General features: G+C 47.1%; 1 long non-coding RNA gene across 3 annotated transcripts; it reads right to left on the reverse strand.

Moving 5' to 3' along the window:
* Window positions 1–328: 328 nt before the first annotated feature.
* Window positions 329–18,927, reverse strand: LOC129652733 (uncharacterized). 3 transcript variants are annotated; one of them, XR_008714716.1, is made up of 4 exons: window positions 18,725–18,927; window positions 11,776–11,831; window positions 7,152–7,275; window positions 329–1,111 (listed from the first exon to the last, which is right to left on the reverse strand). It is a non-coding gene; the product is annotated as an uncharacterized LOC129652733 (long non-coding RNA). The 3 variants fall into 3 exon arrangements; XR_008714718.1 differs by lacking the exon at window positions 18,725–18,927 and adding an exon at window positions 11,339–11,525 and having other exon boundaries at window positions 11,776–12,029; XR_008714717.1 differs by lacking the exon at window positions 11,776–11,831.
* Between the last annotated feature and the right edge of the window lie 1,624 nt (window positions 18,928–20,551).

Below are 20,551 nucleotides of genomic sequence, written 5' to 3' on the forward strand. Positions count from 1 at the left end.
ATATAGTCCATGGGGTCACAGAGTCAGGCACCACTGAGCCACTTTCACTTTCACATGTGGATATTATGTAAAAATAATGTGGTAACAGATCTAGAACCTTTGGCAAGCTAACGAATGAGTAATCTAAATATGAATAATCAACTTTGTCCTGCATGGTGATTACTGTCTGGTATTTGCTTTGAGAGCAGTTGAACTCCTCATTATTAAAGAGAAATAATCCTTTCCTCTCTGAAGCATTTGTGGACCATTCAGTTGGGTGTGGTGAATAAAATACTTAAGAATCTACTACATAAAAATGCAATAGTCAAAGCACAATATTTTTTCGCTCTGTTTCTCAAAGGATGGAATATTTTGTATTTGCCCTGATTTTATGTCTTGACTTCATGTACCATTGTATAGTGACATTTTTAGTTGAAATACAGTAGGACTAAAAATATTGATAGAATACTAATAAATCATGTTGGTATGTGTGGTTGTCACATAGGATTCACAGGAGATTTAAATTCACAGTTGTCAACGTAAAGGATTCATGCTATTTAGCTTCTTCATGAATCTATACCACAAATGAAGAGCTTTTCACAACATATTTCACTGAGGGAACTACAAGGATGATAGGCGTAATACTACGTGTCAACTCCTGGATTTCTAAGCATTGCTCACAATACAGATCTGCTTTTCAACATCAGGGTTCTTTCAGTGTCCTTGAACAGCATTTGTTTTCCTGTTCAGTTCAGTTCAGTCGCTCGGTCGTGTCCGACTCTTTGCGACCCCCATTGAACCGCAGCACGCCAGACCTCCCTGTCCATCACCAACTCCCAGAGTTTACCCAAACTCGTAACCATTGGGTCGCTGATCCGCTGTCGTCCCCTTCTCCTCCTGTCTTCAATCTTTCCCAACATCAGGGTCTTTTCAAATGAGTCAGCTCTCCAAAAACTGGAGTTTCAGCTTCACCATCATTCCTTCCGATGAACACCCAGAACGGATTTCCTTTAGGATGGACTGGTTGGATTTCCTTGCAACCCAAGGGACTCTCAAGAGTCTTTTCCAACACCACAGTTCAAAAGCATCCATTCTTCTGCGCTCAGCTTTCTTTATAGTTCAGCTATATATTCTGTATACAGAAGAAAAACACTCATGAGTATAAAACTTGTTCACATAAAACGAGTGTATGAATTGTTATCTTCCCGACCCAGGGATCAAACCCACATCACTTCCATTTCCTGCACTGGTAGGCAGAGTATTTACTGAATGTGCCGCTGAGGAATCGATACACATTTCAAGAACCACTGCCATCAGCTTCTCCTGTTCATGACCGAAGTAGGAGAAAGAACACTGGAAGAAGTACCCGTAAGCATATTATTTAGTCAAGGAACTGTTGTTATGCTGGGTACTCCAGTTATTACTGGGACAAGTCGGTTCCTCCAATGATGATGGGTATACCTGAAAAATTCTTACAAATTCATGGGATGCAATGTCTATATGATCAATGTGTTCATCTTATGCTACTGCTTCAGATAGACCTGCTTCAGCATGAAGGACTGCACTTGAAGGGATGCCTACTATTCCAGCTCAAGCAACAGTTACTGACGTGCAGATCACTGTCCTTTGTTGAACAGGATCAGCAGTTTGTCAACATAGGTAACACGCCAGAGCAAGCCTTGGGATGCAACTCTGAAAACAGGCTAGGCCCTCTTTTTCCCAAGCCCTGCGATAAAATACAAATCCAAAAAAGAAAAATAGCAACGATTTTGTCAGGACTTCCTCACTTTTGCGTTCTGGTTGGCAAGAAGCACACACTGAGGCCAGATGACTGCAGGATTTAATTGTGAGCTAACATTGGCTGGGGTGGAAGCTCATCACTCTAGGAAGAATGTGGCTAAACTAAACCGTTTGACTTTCATTCACTTCATGTGCATAGAGTTCCATAATCCTTCGTTAAGGAATTCAGTAAGTTGTACTTCCTTACCCCTTCACCATCTCTTGGTTTACACGAATGTAAGTTCCTAGTCTAGCACTTATTTATACAACGAGTGTTACAGGTAGTAATAGTGCATAAATGATGATGAGCAATGACAGGAAGTTTATTTCTTCTCTGTTCGAATTCTCTATTTTTATACAACCAAGCAGTGAAATATACTTACGAATGTGAATATTTTAGTGGTGTGTAGAAATACACAGTGTTGGCACAATAATTATCAGGGTATTGTGTCTTTTTCATATATTCCTTTGGAGATTCTGTTCCATTATACGCTATCATAAGATATTCAATACAGTTTCCGAAACTATAGAGTAGGTCCTTGTGGTTTCTTTCATACGTAGTACTATGTAGTTGTTAATACTTCAAACAAAAACTGGTACACAAATATTCATAGCAACTTTATTCACAATAGCCCAAAGGTAGAACCCATTCAAGTGTCCATCGGTGGGTGAATGAATATGCATCACAGGGTATATTCAAAAGCTTGAACAGTATTCTACCATACAAAAAGATAAACTGAAATGGTTCTGCCACTGCGCAAGACACTACAGAAATTACTCCAAAACTAACACATGGAACAAACAGATATTTCAATTCTAATTCATGCTATGTACCCAAAAGGTTTGGAAAAGGGGGCTGAAAAAAATGCATATTTCTGCAGTCATAGTCACAACAGCGTGATTCACACTGGCCAACAAACAGAGGCAATCTAAGTGTCCATGGACAGCCAGTTCCATAAACAAACTGTGGTAGACACACATTGGAATCTGATTCGGCTCTTCAAAGTCGGTAATTCTGACAATGCCACAATGTGGACGAACCTTATGGTCATTATATTAAGTGAAATAAACCAGACCAAAATAGGAGAAACGTTCTGTGATTCCACTAGTATGACATATCCAAACAAGTCAAGTCCAAAGCCAGAAAAACAGAAAGTAATTCCCAGGGATCCAAGACAGTTCATGTTTCAGAGAACCCGCCCAGTTTCCCTTGGGGAAACTGACTTCTCATGACATCTCCAAAACCGATTATACAAATAATTGGAAGTCATATCCAGTCAAATGAATGTAGATATAATTTTACAATGTATACCAACCTCACTCAAACGTCTCAACAGACAAAAGGCAAAATTGTATCTATGGTACCTCAGCTTTGCTTAAAACTGTATCTACAGTACCTTAGTTCTGTTTATGAAATTTAATTAAAAAAAAAACACACTAAAGTCTATCCAAAAACGGACATAAAAATTATAACATGAACTTTAAAAAATTATAAATTTAAACTGTGAAAAACCTTATTCACACAACTTAAATGCAAGCCACAGAAAAATGTACTGACAAAATACATATATGATAAAGGATCGTACTCCAAATATACCAAAATATCTGGAACAAACAACATCATTAAAAGTGTGTAAATCTGAACTCCTGGTCAAATGAAAGATACAGATAGTAAATCAGCATATCAAAAATACTCAAAATCATATGTCATTAGGAAATTACAAGGTAAAACAGCAGTGAAGTAGCACTGCACACCTATTAGATCCAGTAAGCTCAAAAATGGGGGAGGGGGCGCGGGGCTTCTCTGGTGGCTCAGTGGTAAAGAATCTGCGTGACGATGCAAGACACTCAAGTTCAATCCCTTACCCAGGAAGATCCCACGTGCCAGAGAAACTTAGCTGGATTTTTCCACAGCTAAACAAGGCTCACCTGTGACCTGAACACTACACGCCTAGCACTTACTAAACAGCTTTGAAAAAGTGTCCAGACAAAAAGTATCACACAATTACACACAGCTCTACTTCTAACAGCTAAAGACTTTCAAATATCAGGATGTCTTCGGGCGATGACTGTGTAAGCAAATTGGGATACATCCAAAGTGAAGGGAAGCAAATGCTACCCCAAAATATACCACTTCAGCATAAGAATTAGTTGGATCTAATTAACTTTCTTTTTTTTAAGAGGACACATGCTCATCTCTCACACCCAAGTTCAAGATGGCTCTTCTGTGAGTCACATTTACAAGAGAAATCTCATTTCAAAGGAATCCTCAGCATATACCAGATAGAAGGATGACAGTCTTGTGAAACTCTTTTTTTTTTTAAATCAATAGGAAAACCTAAGATGTAAATCTGTAGAACGACCATATCCTTCCTTTCCTTTGGTTTTATTTTTATTAATATTGATTTTTTTTTTTTGTATTTGGCTGCACCAGATCGACCTTCATTGAAGCCAGCCAGATATTTAGGTAAAGGATGCAACTCTGCGTTGTGGCATGGGAGATCTAGTTCTCGGAAAAGGGATTGAACCTGAGTCACCTTCTTTGGGAGTGTCCAGTCTTAGCTACTGGACCACCAGGAAGCCCCTGATTTGGTTTTAGATGAAGATGGTATCTAAGGTGATATCTTGGGCCATTTCAGTCACTGACTCAGTTTCCTGAGTTTCTTCAAAGCACGCACGAAGGTACACATAATAAACCGGTGTGCAAAACAAGGAAAGGGAGTTCATACTACAACACTGTATGCTTACAAATAGCTAAATGGTAAATGGCATGTTATTTATTTTTAATTACTGTTGAGAAAAAAAAAGAATGCAGGATTCACACATTTTATAACATGAATAAACATTAAAACCATCTTTAGCGAAAAATATCCATATAGAAAAGGCCACACAGATCCCATATTCACTGTCTGCTCTAAGTCCATCAAGTTTGTCCAAATCAACGTACATCTCCATAGCATTCCTAAAAAAAAAAAAAAGCGGGGGTGGGGGGGTGGGAAGAAAAGATATATTCATACAATTGAACAATTGCTGAAAGGGAAGTGGGGCTGTGGATACTGCACTATAATTAGTGCAGAAACCAAATGATGTCCTGATTTTGGAGATTATGTGGAGGTTCTGCAGGAGAATGCACCCACTTTGGATAAAACACATAGAGTGATTTAGATGATGTGGCAAATGCGAGCACTTTTTCCCTTTGATAGGAGTTTTCTGTACATTTTACCCAGAAAGGAAATTATGTTTCAAAACAAACAAGTCGATACCATAAAAGAAAATCGAATTAGACAGGCAGAAAATTTTCTATAGAGTTCAGACTTAGGCGAAGTTCAAGGGAAGCTGTGATGCTCCACTGTCCTTGTAGGAGTCCACATGGAATGAAGAAGTACTGTGGGAACTCTATTAGTAACCACTGTGCCTTGGGTCTGCAGAACAAACAGATTTTGCAAATAAAATGTTCCCCATAACTTCACAAAAAGTTGTTAGACTACATTCAGTAAAGTTGAATAATTTTCGATCAATTTACAATCATAGAAACTACTACAACTTACAATCCCAATCAATATATAAAAATCACTTGCGTTTCTATAAACTAATAACAAACAGAAACAAACATTAAGAAAATCTCACTTATAATTGCACCCAAAAGAATAAAACATCTAGCAACAAACTTAATCAAGGACATAAAAGACCAGTAGTCAGAAAACTAGAAAGCACTGATAAAGAAACCAAAGAAAACACAAATAAACAGAAAACGACACCACGCTCAAACACTGGAACAAGAGGAATTCAAATGCCCATTTCAAACAAAGCCATCAACAAATACACTGACTGCCATCACAAAATGATATTCAATGGCCTTTTCACAGAAACAGAAATACTCCTACTAGTAGGCTGCTAATATTGAACAGGACCTTAAAGGGCCAAGAAGACTCTGAGAAAGAAGATCACTGCTGGAGATATCTTCCTCTCCGACTTCAAACTACAGCACGGCCCTGTAGTAACCACCACAGTGAGGAACTGGCAGGAACACAGACACAGGGACTCCAGGAAAGAAGAGAGAGCCCAGGAGTGAACCCACATGGACGTGGTCAGTTCATGAAAATCAAACCAGGAATGAGCCAAGAGGAAAGGACACTCTTCTGAAGAAACAGGGACAGGAAAACTGGCCAACTACTCAGAAGAACATCTGTGAAGGTCATCCTCTAGGCCATAGAACAGAAATCGAACTGAAAACCTGCCATTTGTACATGGAGCTCTCCCCACCCCCCCCCCACCCCCCGCGTGCTCTGAGATGGACCTCCGGTCAGCGCTCAGCTGGACACAGGAAACATCTACTTCATCCTCATTTTCCCCTCTTGCAGCGTCTCCCTGCTGGCGGGCACTGAGGCAACCCCTCTCCTCTCAGCTGGGATGCAGCCCCATAAACCTGGAGCCCGAGTCCTGAGGGTCCTGAGGAGACAGAGCTCCCACCAGGGAAGAGCGGGCAGCCCCATGCTCACAGACCTCAGAGGGCTCACCCACAAACAGCTCTGCTGTGAGCACTCAGACTGGAAGCCCAAACTGAAATGGAGCACAATGGCTCCATGACCCTCCTCAAAACACGGCTAAGGAACAGTCAGAGCCTGGATGGAATGCAGCCATAAAAAGGAACATATTTGAGTCCATTCTAAGGAAGGGGATGAACCGAGAGCATATTAAACAGGAAAGTCAGTCAGAAAGAGGAAAACATGGAATCGAGAAGGATGGGTCTGACGAATCTGTTCACATAGCAGCACCGGAGATGCAGACATAGAGGACAGACTTACGGACCAGGGTGGGGAATGGAGAGAGCAACATGGATGCATGTACACCAACATTTGTAAGTAGACAACCAGTGGGATTTGCTGTTAGGACTCAGGGAACTCAAACTGGGGCTCTGTAATAACCTAGAGAGGTGGGGATGGATGGGATGTGGGAGGGAGTTTCCAGAGCGAGGGGACACAAGTACGTCTATGGTTTGTTCGCGTGGATGTATGACAAATCAAACCGATATTGTAAAGCAGTGATCAATGAACTAGAAATAAATAACTGTTTATTAAAAAAAAATGAAATGAACAGAAGCACAAACTTTGCAACTAACACCGGAATTCCATTTAAAAAACTATACAATTTGAGAAAACAACAAAAGGTCTCCATGATTTTGGTCTGGTGATGAGTTGTAACACACAACAAAAAAGCCAACTTACCAAATTAGGAATATACATTATTTCAAATATTGACTTTTAAGATTTTATACATTGACTGTGTGAAGGACCTTATTCCAGAGAACCAAAAGACACTCTGTTAACTGAACAAGTGACCACCCAACCTTCCAGGCAAAATAGAAGAGAAAACACCTGCAGGAGTCACCTTACCACAGGAGGTCCTGGTAAGGAACAAGGAATTAACAAGCTCCCACCAACAAGGATTCTGCACAGGTCAGCAAGAGGTCAGCAAGAAATGGGAGAGACTGCAGTCCAGAGGTCTAGCAACTTCCATCTAGCAACAAAACACAGCATAGTTAAAATTATTTCAATGTTATAAAAATAAATAAATAAATAAATAAAAGGACAGAAGTTCTTTGAACACATGACTGAGATTAGGGGTGAGGCAGTACATGTATGTGCCTGGAAAATCTTAAAGTATGAGAAAGTAAAGAAATTAAAGACAACAATCAAGCTGTCCAAACTGATAAAAACGAATGATTACAGAGTTTTATCTTTATACATTAGCCGAAAATGCTCTGAAAAGGAATTAAAAAAATTCTCTTTCAATAATGTCAACATGAATAAAATACTTTGCCATGGATGTAACGAGGATGAAAAGACTGGCACACTGGAAATTATACACCCTGGCTGAAAAATATCCTGAATACATGGACAGATATTCCATAATGATGGAAAGACAAGATGGCAACACCATGGAATGAATCTTCAATCTGAAATGAAGATTCGATATGATTTGATCGCTCAGAGCTTTTGTGCCATCAACTGTTATTAAAGTATGAAAGAGATAGAGAAAGCTGCTGACTTAGACTTGAGGCGGGGTGTACGCCCTGCTGGGCTCTAGCCAGATATTCTACAGGCACTAGCAGTCAGCTAAGGAAAGAAAGGCACTGTCTCAGGGAATGGCAACAGGCCGCTCCCCCATGACATGCCTTGAGATAACATTGGCAGCAGGTGACTCATCCGCAGCCAAAAACTGATTGACATGAATCTTGAAGAAAGGCAGTATTCCAGGCAAATATAGCATTTCCTTAACATAGATGAGGAGAACAAGGTACGAGGAAAACATACTGTTTTGTTCAAGTCGCTTCTGAGCCTTTTGGGGGAACCGACCTGAAGCCAGAGTCTAGCACAAAACATAGGATATTTACATCGCTTGAGACAATCATTTCCTTAGGAAAAAATGCATTGCTTAGCTCAAGGTTTGTCTGCGAAATGCTTACACATCAGGAGATGACGCCAAGCTGGGTTTCCACACACAAGAACATGCATGCAAAGGACAAGCCTGCACAGCCCATCTGCCCCCCTCCCCCACAGCCAGCAGCATTTCCAAGTGACCTCCTAAGGCTTTCCCCAAACTACAGGGGCACCTCTGGGTTTCCTGTTTCCCTCACTTCGAACACTTTTCTTAAAAAAATATAAAACAAAACAAAACCCGCACACTTCTTGAAAGAATGCCACAGTGGAAGGAAAACGGGCCTTCAATATTTAAACCTCCCTGTGCCAAACACTTGGAGCTTGGTTTGGTTTTGTTTTGTGTTGAATTACACCACCACATAATTTAAACTTTTTACACGTTCTAATTATTCAGTTCCAAAACACCAAACTTTTATTGCACAAGGTCCCCATGAAAAGGCCCACGCAGCAGGACAGCCACAGATTCTGCCATGAAAGGGCAGCAAGGTGCCCTCCCCCCTTCTTTGCTGCCTGGGCGGCCACCAGGGTTTGAAATCCATGCACCCTACTAAGTTTCTAGGGTGCAATTCGTGGACCCTTCCCTTTCCCATCCCAGCAGGTGCTCCAGGGCCCGCTGGCCTGCAAAGTGCCGGAAGCAGGGCTGGGCCAGCCGGCCAGAGTTCAGGGTTCTGTCCCTTGGACTTCCAGCGGACACTAGGCTGCTTGGGAAAACCGCGCAGACTCGGAGATTTTTCAGCAGAGGGGTGGAGCGGTAAAGGCCTTGACCCCAAAGGCGAGGCCTTTCTGCGACCGCCAGGTGGGGGAGCTCCGAGAATGTGCCAACAGAGGGCGGAATACGTGGTTCCTTGCTCCACGCAGTCCCAGTGCCCTGACCTGTGGTCCGCACCCGTCCACTGCGCCCACTGGATGCCCATCCTTGGGGACCCAGGAGCACACGAAATGGGCGTGCCCAGCCGCAATGGCGACCCCGAGAGCACAAGTGGGAAGCCCTCCCCCACCCCTGCCAGGAGCCGACCCCCTCCGCGACCGGACGCCACCCCTCTCCCCGCGCCGCCAGGGTTCTCCCGGCCCTTGCCGCGCTTCCGGCGGGTTCCCAGCAGTAGTGGCGACCCCCGGGAGCACAATTGGGAACGACCCGCCACCCACAGCCATCGGAATCTCGACCCGCGCAGCCCGGGTTTACCCCGCCCCGGGTGCGCTCCCTGCGCGTTTCCAGCCGCAGTGGCCACCTCCGAGAGCACAACTGGGAAGGCCTCCCCAACCCCCGCCAGGAGCCGACCCCCGCCCCGCGCCGCCCGGGTTCGCCCCGCCCCTGCCGCGCTCCTGGTGCTTTCCCAGCCGCAGTGGGGACCCCCGAGAGCACAACTGGGACCGCCCCCCACCCCCGCCACGACCCGATTCCCGACCCGCGCCGCCCGGGTTCGCCCCGCCCCTGGCGCGCTGCCCACCTTCACCGGGGGCTCCCTGGGAGCCCCGCCCCCACGCCCCCACGCCCGGTTCCAGCAGAGGCTCTCGGACCTCGCTACTGCCGCCAGGTCAAACACGAGGACAATACATCCACCCCACAGAGACAATCCAAGCTGTCTATGATTTAGGGATCAAACGAGGACTACAGAAAGGCAAGATGGCCTGACCTAGGAGGGCCATGATATTCTATAGAACCAGACAAAGTTGGTTACCAAGGAAACTTTTTTCCTTGGAACCCGGAAACCTGGTTCTTTGCCTATGCAATGACCAACAATTAGCTTGTTACCCAAGCCTGCCTCGCTGCCAGCCCCACCCCCCTCCCCACTCCCCAGAAGACCGGCTCAAAGAAATATTTTAAATCTCAGGCGGAAAACTGGAAGATGTCTTGTCTGTCTCTCTGGATTTAGGTATGGGTCAGTGTGAGCCTTGTGGTTTTTGATAATATTGCTCAAGTTCTGAGTTCTGATTTCAATGGTCTCAAGACAAGGCAGCCCTTCCAAATCAAACTCCTGGGAATACAAGAAAACATTGACCTAAATGGAAGTCAGAGTCCCGTGAGCTGGGAACTAGTCAATAGGAAATAGCTAGTGTTTTTGGTTTTGCTCCTCCACTCTAGACATGTCTAAGAGTCAACAACATTAAGCACAACCTGTTCATAGTGCCTAGGTTTCTTTTGAGGTAAAAATTGCTCTATTGTTATACCCGTCACAAGCTCGTTCGTCAGCAAGAAAGTACCTGGAAACGACAACAACAAAAGTAAAAAATGTAAATGGGATATGAGCTTTTAGACAAACCCTTAACAATAATTATACTCTAAAATATCTGCCTCTCATAGTCTTGATTGAAGGCAGAGGAGAAGGGGACGACAGAGGATAAGATGGTTGGATGGCATCACTGACTCGATGGACATGAGTTTGAGCAAGCCCCTGGAGTTGGTGACGGACACGGAAGCCTGGCGTCCTGCAGGCCACGGGGTCCCAAAGAGGCAGACACGACTGAGCAACTGAACTGAACTGAACTGACAAACGTTTCTCCAGGTGTTTTGGTTCCCCGAGTTTCTATCCTTGTGCTAAACTAAGTGACGCCAGTGTATTGAATAGCTAGGTCATTTCCAAAGAAATGAAAGTTCTGAAACACTCACGACTTGAAAGGACCTCCCTTTTACACAGAAACAAAAGAGATTTTTGACTCTCCATGAATAGTGTCTGGCACCATCCTGACATGTTAAATGTAAGAAAGCAATTGTTTTGTTTTGTTCTGTTCTGTTCTTGTTGGTGGGGGGTGGCGCGCTATATCGAATGCCAATATAAAAGTCAGTTCTTGGTTGCTGAAGGGAAATGCATGACTTGTTATTACACGAAGGTATGTGGAATGCCATGGCACTTGAGGAAGGAAAACGAAGTAGTTCTGTCTTCCAGGTGGCAGTTTCAGGATGGGGGAAGCAAAGGAATGGGTACAGAATGGGATAAGGAGGTTGTAGGGAAAGTGGACCCCCAGGAAAGAGTTCTGTGCCTAGCACAAGTTTTCTTGAGAGGTTGAACTGCCTTTGCTAATGGAGTTTCAGTTTCTTTACCTCTTAAGTGATCTCTTCTAGGTTGACCTAGGACAGAAATCTTTGGTGAGCTTTGGCTACGTGGAGAAGTAGTGTTTCACGGTGACATATGTGATCCTACCTGACTGTTCGCAACCCTTTTGATATCGATGCACTGCTTCTGCTGCTGCTGCCGCCGCCGCCGCCGCTGCTGCTAAGTCGTTTCAGTCGTGTCCGACTCTGTGCGACCCCGTAGACGGCAGCCCACCAGGCCCCGCAGTCCCTGGGGTTCTCTAGGCAAGAACACTGGAGTGGGTGGCCATTTCCTCCTCCCATGCATGAAAGTGAAAAGTGAACGTGAAGTCGCTCAGTGGTGTCCGACTCTTAGCGACCCCATGGACTGCAGCCTACCAGGCTCCTCCGTCCATGGGATTTTCCAGGCAAGAGTACTGGAGTGGGGTGCCATTGCCTTCTCCCATATCTATGCGCAAGCCTGCCTAAATCACTGACTTCTAGCTAGCTTTGGGATGCCAATGACCATCCACCCTTACCAGGCAACAGAGAAGAGAAACCACTTACCACAGGAGGTCCTGGTAAAGGAACAAGGAACTAACAAGCTCCCACCAACCAGGATTCTGCAGAGGTCAACAAGAGGTCAGTAAGAGATGGCAGACTGCAGTCCAGAGGTCCTAGCGACTTCCATCTTGCAGCAGAGACCCAGCATAGTCCAAACGAATTCAATGTTGCAACAAATAAATAAACAAATAAAAGGACAGAAGTTCTTTGCACACATGACTGAGATTAGGGGTGAGGCAGTACATGTATGTGCCCGGAAAATCTTCAAGTATAAGAAAGGAAAGAAATTAAAGACAACTCTCAAGCTGTCCAAACTGATAAAAACGAATGATTACACAGTTTTATCTGTATACATTAGCAGATAATAATCTGAAAAGGAAATTTAAAAAATTCCCTTTCAATAATGTCAACATGAATACAACACTTTGCCATGGATGTACTGACGATGACAAGACTGGCACGCTGGAAGTTATACACCCTGGCTGAAAACTGTCCTGAATACATGGACAGATATTCCATAACGATGGAAAGACTTAGGATGGCAATCCCATGGAATGCATCTTCAATCTGAAATGAAGATTCGATATGATTTGATCGCTCAGAGCTTTTGTGCCATCAACTGTTATTAAAGTATGAAAGAGATAGAGAAAGCTGCTGACTTAGACTTGAGGCGGGGTGTACGCCCTGCTGGCCTCTAGCCAGATATTCTACAGGCACTAGCAGTCAGCTAAGGAAAGAAAGGCACTGTCTCAGGGAATGGCACCAGGCCCCTCCCCCACGACATGCCTTGAGGTCACATTGGCAGCAGGTGAGTCATCCGGGGCCAAAAACTGATTGACATGAATCTTGAAGAAAGGCAGTATTCCAGGCAAATATAGCATTTCCTTAACATAGATGAGGAGAACAAGGTACGAGGAAAACATACTGTTTTGTTCAAGTCGCTTCTGAGCCTTTTGGGGGAACCGACCTGAAGCCAGAATCGAGCGGAAATCCATAGGATATTTACATCGCTTAAGACAAACATTTCCTTAGGAAAAAATGCATTGCTTAGCTCAAGGTTTGTCTGCGAAATGCGTACACATCAGGAGATGGCTCCGAGTTGGGTTTCCACACACAAGAACATGCATGCGAAGGACAAGCCTGCACAGCCCATCGGCCCCCCTCCCCCACAGCCAGCAGCATTTCCAAGTGACCTCCTAAGGCTTTCCCCAAACTACAGGGGCACCTCTGGGTTTCCTGTTTCCCTCACTTCGAACACTTTTCATTAAAAAAAAAAAAAAATCCCGCACACTTCTTGATAGAATGCGAGAGCGGAAGGAAAACAGGCCTTCAATATTTAAACCTCCCTGTGCCAAACACTTGGAGCTGGGTTTGGTTTGGTTTTGTGTTGAATTACACCACCACATAATTTAAACTTTTTACACGTTCTAGTTATTCAGTTCCAAAACACCAAACTTTTATTGCACAAGGTCCCCATGAAAAGGCCCACGCAGCAGGACAGCCACAGATTCTGCCATGAAAGGGCAGCAAGGTGCCCTCCCCCCTTCTTTGCTGCCTGGGCGGCCACCAGGGTTTGAAATCCATGCACCCTACTAAGTTTCTAGGGTGCAATTCGTGGACCCTTCCCTTTCCCATCCCAGCAGGTGCTCCAGGGCCCGCTGGCCTGCAAAGTGCCGGAAGCAGGGCTGGGCCAGCCGGCCAGAGTTCAGGGTTCTGTCCCTTGGACTTCCAGCGGACACTAGGCTGCTTGGGAAAACCGCGCAGACTCGGAGATTTTTCAGCAGAGGGGTGGAGCGGTAAAGGCCTTGACCCCAAAGGCGAGGCCTTTCTGCGACCGCCAGGTGGGGGAGCTCCGAGAATGTGCCAACAGAGGGCGGAATACGTGGTTCCCTGCTCCACGCAGTCCCAGTGCCCTGACCTGTGGTCCGCACCCGTCCGCTGCGCCCACTGGATGCCCATCCTTGGGGACCCAGGAGCGCACGAAATGGGCGTGCCCAGCCGCAATGGCGACCCCGAGAGCACAAGTGGGAAGCCCTCCCCCACCCCCGCCAGGAGCCGACCCCCGCCGCGACCGGACCCCACCCCTCTCCCCGCGCCGCCAGGGTTCTCCCCGCCACTGCCGCGCTTCCGGCGGGTTCCCAGCAGCAGTGGCCACCCCCGGGAGCACAACTGGGACCGATCCCCCACCCACAGCCATCGGAATCTCGACCCGCGCAGCCCGGGTTTACCCCGCCCCGGGCGCGCTCCCGGCGCGTTTCCAGCCGCAGTGGCCACCTCCGAGAGCACAACTGGGAAGGCCTCCCCCACCCCCGCCAGGAGCCGACCCCCGCTCCGCGCTCCCGGTGCTTTCCCAGCCGCAGTGGGGACCCCCGAGAGCACAACTGGGACCGCCCCCCACCCCCGCCACGACCCGATTCCCGACCCGCGCCGCCCGGGTTCGCCCCGCCCCTGGCGCGCTGCCCACCTTCACCGGGGGCTCCCGGGGAGCCCCGCCCCCACGCCCCCACGCCCGGTTCCAGCAGAGGCTCTCGGACCTCGCTACTGCCGCCAGGTCAAACACGAGGACAATACATCCACCCCACAGAGACAATCCAAGCTGTCTATGATTTAGGGATCGAACGAAGACTACAGAAAGGCAAGATGGCCTGACCTAGGAGGGCCATGATATTCTATAGAACCAGACAAAGTTGGTTACCAAGGAAACTTTTTTCCTTGGAACCCGGAAACCTGGTTCTTTGCCTATGCAATGACCAACAATTAGCTTGTTACCCAAGCCTGCCTCGCTGCCAGCCCCACCCCCCTCCCCACTCCCCAGAAGACCGGCTCAAAGAAATATTTTAAATCTCAGGCGGAAAACTGGAAGATGTCTTGTCTGTCTCTCTGGATTTAGGTATGGGTCAGTGTGAGCCTTGTGGTTTTTGATAATATTGCTCAAGTTCTGAGTTCTGATTTCAATGGTCTCAAGACAAGGCAGCCCTTCCAAATCAAACTCCTGGGAATACAAGAAAACATTGACCTAAATGGAAGTCAGAGTCCCGTGAGCTGGGAACTAGTCAATAGGAAATAGCTAGTGTTTTTGGTTTTGCTCCTCCACTCTAGACATGTCTAAGAGTCAACAACATTAAGCACAACCTGTTCATAGTGCCTAGGTTTCTTTTGAGGTAAAAATTGCTCTATTGTTATACCCGTCACAAGCTCGTTCGTCAGCAAGAAAGTACCTGGAAACGACAACAACAAAAGTAAAAAATGTAAATGGGATATGAGCTTTTAGACAAACCCTTAACAATAATTATACTCTAAAATATCTGCCTCTCATAGTCTTGATTGAAGGCAGAGGAGAAGGGGACGACAGAGGATAAGATGGTTGGATGGCATCACTGACTCGATGGACATGAGTTTGAGCAAGCCCCTGGAGTTGGTGACGGACACGGAAGCCTGGCGTCCTGCAGGCCACGGGGTCCCAAAGAGGCAGACACGACTGAGCAACTGAACTGAACTGAACTGACAAACGTTTCTCCAGGTGTTTTGGTTCCCCGAGTTTCTATCCTTGTGCTAAACTAAGTGACGCCAGTGTATTGAATAGCTAGGTCATTTCCAAAGAAATGAAAGTTCTGAAACACTCACGACTTGAAAGAACCTCCCTTTTACACAGAAACAAAAGAGATTTTTGACTCTGCATGAATAGTGACTGGCACCATCCTTACATATTAAATGTAAGAAAGCAATTTTTTTGTTTTCTTTTGTTTTGTTCTGTTCTTGCATGAAGCAGGGTGGGCGCTATTATCACTGATAGGTATCTTCACCAATCTATTGAATGCAATATAAGAGTCAGTTCTTGGTTGCTGAAGGGAAATGTATGACTTGTTATTACAAGAAGGTATGAAATGCAATCACACTTTAAGAATAAAAACGAAGTAATTCTGTCTTACAGGTGGTAGTTTCAGGACGGGAGAAGCAAAGGAATGGGTACAGAATGGGATAAGGAGGTTGCAGGGAAAGTAGGCCCCCAGAAAAGAGTTTTGTGCCTAGCACAAGTTTTCTTGAGATGTTGAACTGCGTTTGCTAATGGAGTTTAAGTTTCTTTACCTCTTAAGTGATCTCTTCTAGGTTGACCTAGAACAGAAAACTTTTGTTAACTTTGGCTAAGAGGAGAAGTATTGTTTCACAGTGACACATGTGATCCTACCTGACTGTTCTCATCCCCTTTGATATCTATGCACTGCTGCTGCTGCTGCTGCAGCTGCTAAGTGGTTCAGTTGAGGCTGACCCTGTGCCACGCCATAGATGGCAGCCCACCAGGCCCCGCAGTCCCTGGGCTTCTCTAGGCAAGAACACTGGAGTGGGTTGCCATTTCCTCCTCCTATGCATGAAAGTGAAACGTGAAAATGAAGTCGCTCAGTGGTGTCCGACTCTTAGCCACCCCATGGACTGCAGCCTACCAGGCTCCTCCATCATTGGGATTTTCCAGGAGTGGGGTGCCATTGCCTTCTCCCATATCTATGCACAAGCCTACCTAAATAATTGACTTCTAGCCAACTTTGGGATGCCCATGACCACCCACCCTTACCAGGCAACAGAGAAGAGAAAACACTTACCACAGGAGGTTCTGATAAGGAACAAGGAACTAACAAGCTCCCACCTACCAGGTTTCTGCAGATGTCAACAAGAGGTCAGCAAGAGATGAGAGACTGCAGTCTAGAGGTCCTAGCTTCTTCCATCTAGCCACAAACACCCAGCATAGTCAAAACGATTTCAATGTTAAAGAATAAATAAATAAATAAATAAATAAATAAAAGGACCGAAGTTCTTTTAACACATGTCTGAATTTAGGGGTGAGGCATTACATATATGTCCCAGGATAATCTTAAATTATCAGAAAGAAAAGAAATTAAAGACAACTATCAAGATGTCCAAACTGATAAAAAGGAATGATTACACAGTTTTATCTGTATACATTAGCAGATAATAATCTGAAAAGGAATTTAAAAAAAATTCCCTTTCAATAATATCAACATAAATAAAACACTTTGCCATGGATGTAACGAGGATGACAAGACTGGCACACTGGAAATTATACACCCTGGCTGAAAACTATCCTGAATACATGGACAGATATTCCATAACGATGGAAAGACTTAAGATGGCAATACCATGGAATGCATCTTCAATCTGAAATGAAGATTCGATAAGATTTGATTGCTCAGAGCTTTTGTGTCATCAAGTGTTATTAAAGTATTAAAGAGATAGAGAAAGCTGCTGACTTAGACTCCAGGCGGGGTGGGGGGGGTAGTAAGAGTACCCCCTGCTGGTCTTTAGCCAGATATTCTACAGGCACTAGCAGTCAGCTAAGGAAAGAAAGGCACTGTCTCAGGGAATGGCACCAGGCCCTTCCCACATGACATGCATTGAGATAATATTGGCAGCAGGTGAGTCATCCCGGGCCAAAACTTGATTGACATGAATCTTGAAGAAAGGCAGTATTCCAGGCAAATATATCATTTCCTTAACATAGATAAGGAGAACAAGCTAGGAGGAAAAAATACTGTTTTGTTCAAATCGCTTCTGAGCCTTTTGGGGGAACCGACCTGAAGCCAGAGTCTAGCGGAAATACATAGGATATTTACATCGCTTAAGACAAACATTTCCTTAGGAAAAAATGCATTGCTTAGCTCAAGGTTTGTCTGAGAAATTCTTACACATTAGTAGATGGCTCCAAGCTGGGTTTCCACACACAAGAACATGCATGCAAAGGACAAGCCTGCACAGCCCATCTGTCCCCCTCCCCCACAGCCAGCAGCATTTCCAAGTGACCTCCTAAGGCCTTCCCCAAACTACAGGGGCACCTCTGGGTTTCCGGTTTCCCTCACTTCAAACACTTTTCTTAAAAAAAAAAAAAAAAAAATCCCGCGCACTCCTTGATAGAATGCCACAGTGCAAGGAAAACAGGCCTTCAATATTTAAACCTCCATTTGCAAAACACTTGGAGCTTGGTTTGGTTTTGTTTTGTTTTTTAATTACACCACCACATAATTTAAAGTTTTTACACGTTCTAATTATTCAGTTCCAAAACACCAAACTTTTATTGCACAGGGTCCTCATGAAAAGGCCCACGCAGCTGGACAACCACAGATTCTGCCATGAAAGGGCAGCAAGGTGCCCTCCCCCCTTCTTTGCTGCCTGGGCGGCCACCAGGGTTTGAAATCCATGCACCCTACTAAGTTTCTAGGGTGCAATCCGTGGACCCTTCCCTTTCCCATCCCAGCAGGTGCTCCAGGGCCCGCTGGCCTACAAAGTGCCAGAAGCAGGGCTGGGCCAGCCGGCCAGAGTTCAGGGTTCTGTCCCTTGGACTTCCAGCGGACACTAGGCTGCTTGGAAAAACCGCGTGACTCTGAGATTTCTCAGCAAAGGGGTGGAGCGGTAAAGGCCTTGACCCCAAAGGCAAGGCCTTTCTGCGACCGCCAGGTTGGTGAGCTCCGAGAATGTGCCAACAGACGGTGGAATACTTGGTTCCCTGCTTACCTGTGGTCCGCAGCCCTCCACTGCACCCACGGGATGGCGATCCTTGGGGACCCAGGAGCGGACGAAATGGGCGTTCCCAGCCGCAGTTGCGACCCCCGAGAGCACAACTGGGAACCCCTCCCCATCCCCGCCACGATCGGACCCCCGCCCCGTGCCGCCAGGGTTAGCCCCGCCCCTGCCGCGCTTCCGGCGCGTTCCCAGCCGCAGTGGCGACCCCCAGGAGCACAACTGGGACCGACCCCCACCCAAAGCCATCGGAATCTCGACCCGCGCAGCCCGAGTTTACCCCTTCCCGGGTGCGCTCCCGGCGCGTTTTCAGCCTCAGTGTCCACCTCCCAGAGCACAACTGGGAAGCCCGCCCCCACCCCTGCCAGGAGCCGACCCCCGCCCCGCGCTGCCCGCGTTCGCCCCGCCCCTGCCGCGCTCTCCGTACCTTCCCAGCTTCTAGCGTTCACGCCCGGGTAGGAGCAGGATGTAGGAGTATGGGAGATGTGTCTGGAGCCTGACAGTCTCAGCTCCGCTCTGGCCTGCCCTTTGGACCTAGAAGCCAGGCCAACTTGCAGAGGGCTTATTGCCCTATTGTATGCAAACTACCAAGGCCTACCGCAAGGAGAGCTGTGTCGGAGGGAAGGGAAGTGCCCCAGGCTGCGTTCCCAAGCTGTTGCTTGGCAACACAGACTCAGCGCTAAACGGAGGGAATCAGGGTCCTAGTGCCCCTGCTTGGGGAGGGAGCTCCACAGCCAGAGTGTTCCTCCCTTTGTGCCCAGAAAACGCCTGCCAGACTGGGCTTCCCTGGAGCTCAGCTCCAGAGCAGAGTCGTGTGCATGTGGTTTGGGGCCTTCCCCTGTGCCTTTGGGCTCCCTAGCACAGTCCCAGCGCAGGGGAACCAGCCCCTGAGCAGAGAGTTCCAGGCAGTGCTCTGTGCCCAGGATTGGAAGCCCACTCCCAGCACGCGGGAGAATAGAGTCAGGCCGCCGTCGGGTGCTTGCAAGCCTGTATTGGGAAGGACCGAATGAGCTTCCACTCCGGCGGAGCTCCAGATCTGCGTCCAGGCGCGATATCGCAGAGCCCCGGCCAAGAGGCTGCTCTGCCTGGGCGAGCCTCGCCAAACCCTTCCCAGCTTCTAGCTTTCGCGCAGGGGAAGGAACAGACGGCGGAAGTGGGGGAGACGTGACTGGCGGGCGCCTTTCTGGCCTCAGCTCCGCTCTTCCCTTCCCTTTGCACCTATGATCCATGCCTCCTTGCAGAGGGCTTAGGGCCCGAAGGAGAGCTCTGTCAGAGGGAAGGGAAGCGCCCCAGGCTGCATTCCCAAGCTGTTGCTTAGCCGCCCAGACTCAGCGCTGCACAGCAGGAATAAGGCTCTCTGTGCCCGTAGCTTCACACACAGGTGTGTCTCTGTAGGAATCAAGAAAGTTGCTGACAGAGTGAGGTTAACTAGAGCTATACTAAAGAGCAAAGGCTTGTCCATGTGGTCTTGCCTTCCCCTGTGCCTTTGGGTCTCCGGGCTCAGCCCCAGCTCCGTGGAAACAACCCCTGGGAAAATATCTTCAAGATCCGCTTTTCCCGGTGTCTGGGAACCGGGGTTCATAGGAGGAGAGAAAAGCACACCTCCATCGGGAACGAAAAGGCAGCCAACCTGCCTGTGTTTTGAAGCCTCTATTTGCAAGGAATGGGTTAGCTTCTCCTAAAGGAGACCTCCAGATCTGCTCAGAAGTCGGTAATTCCAGAGGCAGGGTGCTGGTTCCTGACTGCGCTTTGCTAGCCTTGCAAAGATATTCCTAGATTCTAGAGTTATTTTCCATGAAGGAGCAGGCTTCGGGAATGTGTCAGACGGGACTGGCTCCTTATTGGCTTCAGCTCAGCTATTGCCTTTCCATTCAAACTAGGACAAGGGCCTACTTTATGAAGGCTAAGGGTCTTCTTCTTTGAAACTGCCAAGGGCTACAGCAATGAGACCTCTGTCAAGGTGAGGGAAGCCTAAGAGGATGGATTCTCAAGCAGGTGCTTTGCAACAAAGCATCAGCACCCCACGGAGAGAATCAAGCTCCCTGTGCCCCAATGTTGGGAGTGTAGCTTCACACACAGAGTTGTCTCTATAGGAGCCAAGAATTTTCCTGAGAGATTAGGTTCACTAAACCTCTCCTACAGAGCATAGACCTGTCCATGTGGTTTTGCCTTCCCCTGTGAACTGGGTCCCCATGGTCCGCCACACCTCCGGGGAAACTGTCCCTGAGAAAAGATCTCCAGGAACCGCTTCGCT

Source organism: Bubalus kerabau, chromosome 5 (genome assembly GCF_029407905.1).
Source record: "Bubalus kerabau isolate K-KA32 ecotype Philippines breed swamp buffalo chromosome 5, PCC_UOA_SB_1v2, whole genome shotgun sequence".
Lineage (NCBI taxonomy): Eukaryota > Metazoa > Chordata > Mammalia > Artiodactyla > Bovidae > Bubalus > Bubalus kerabau.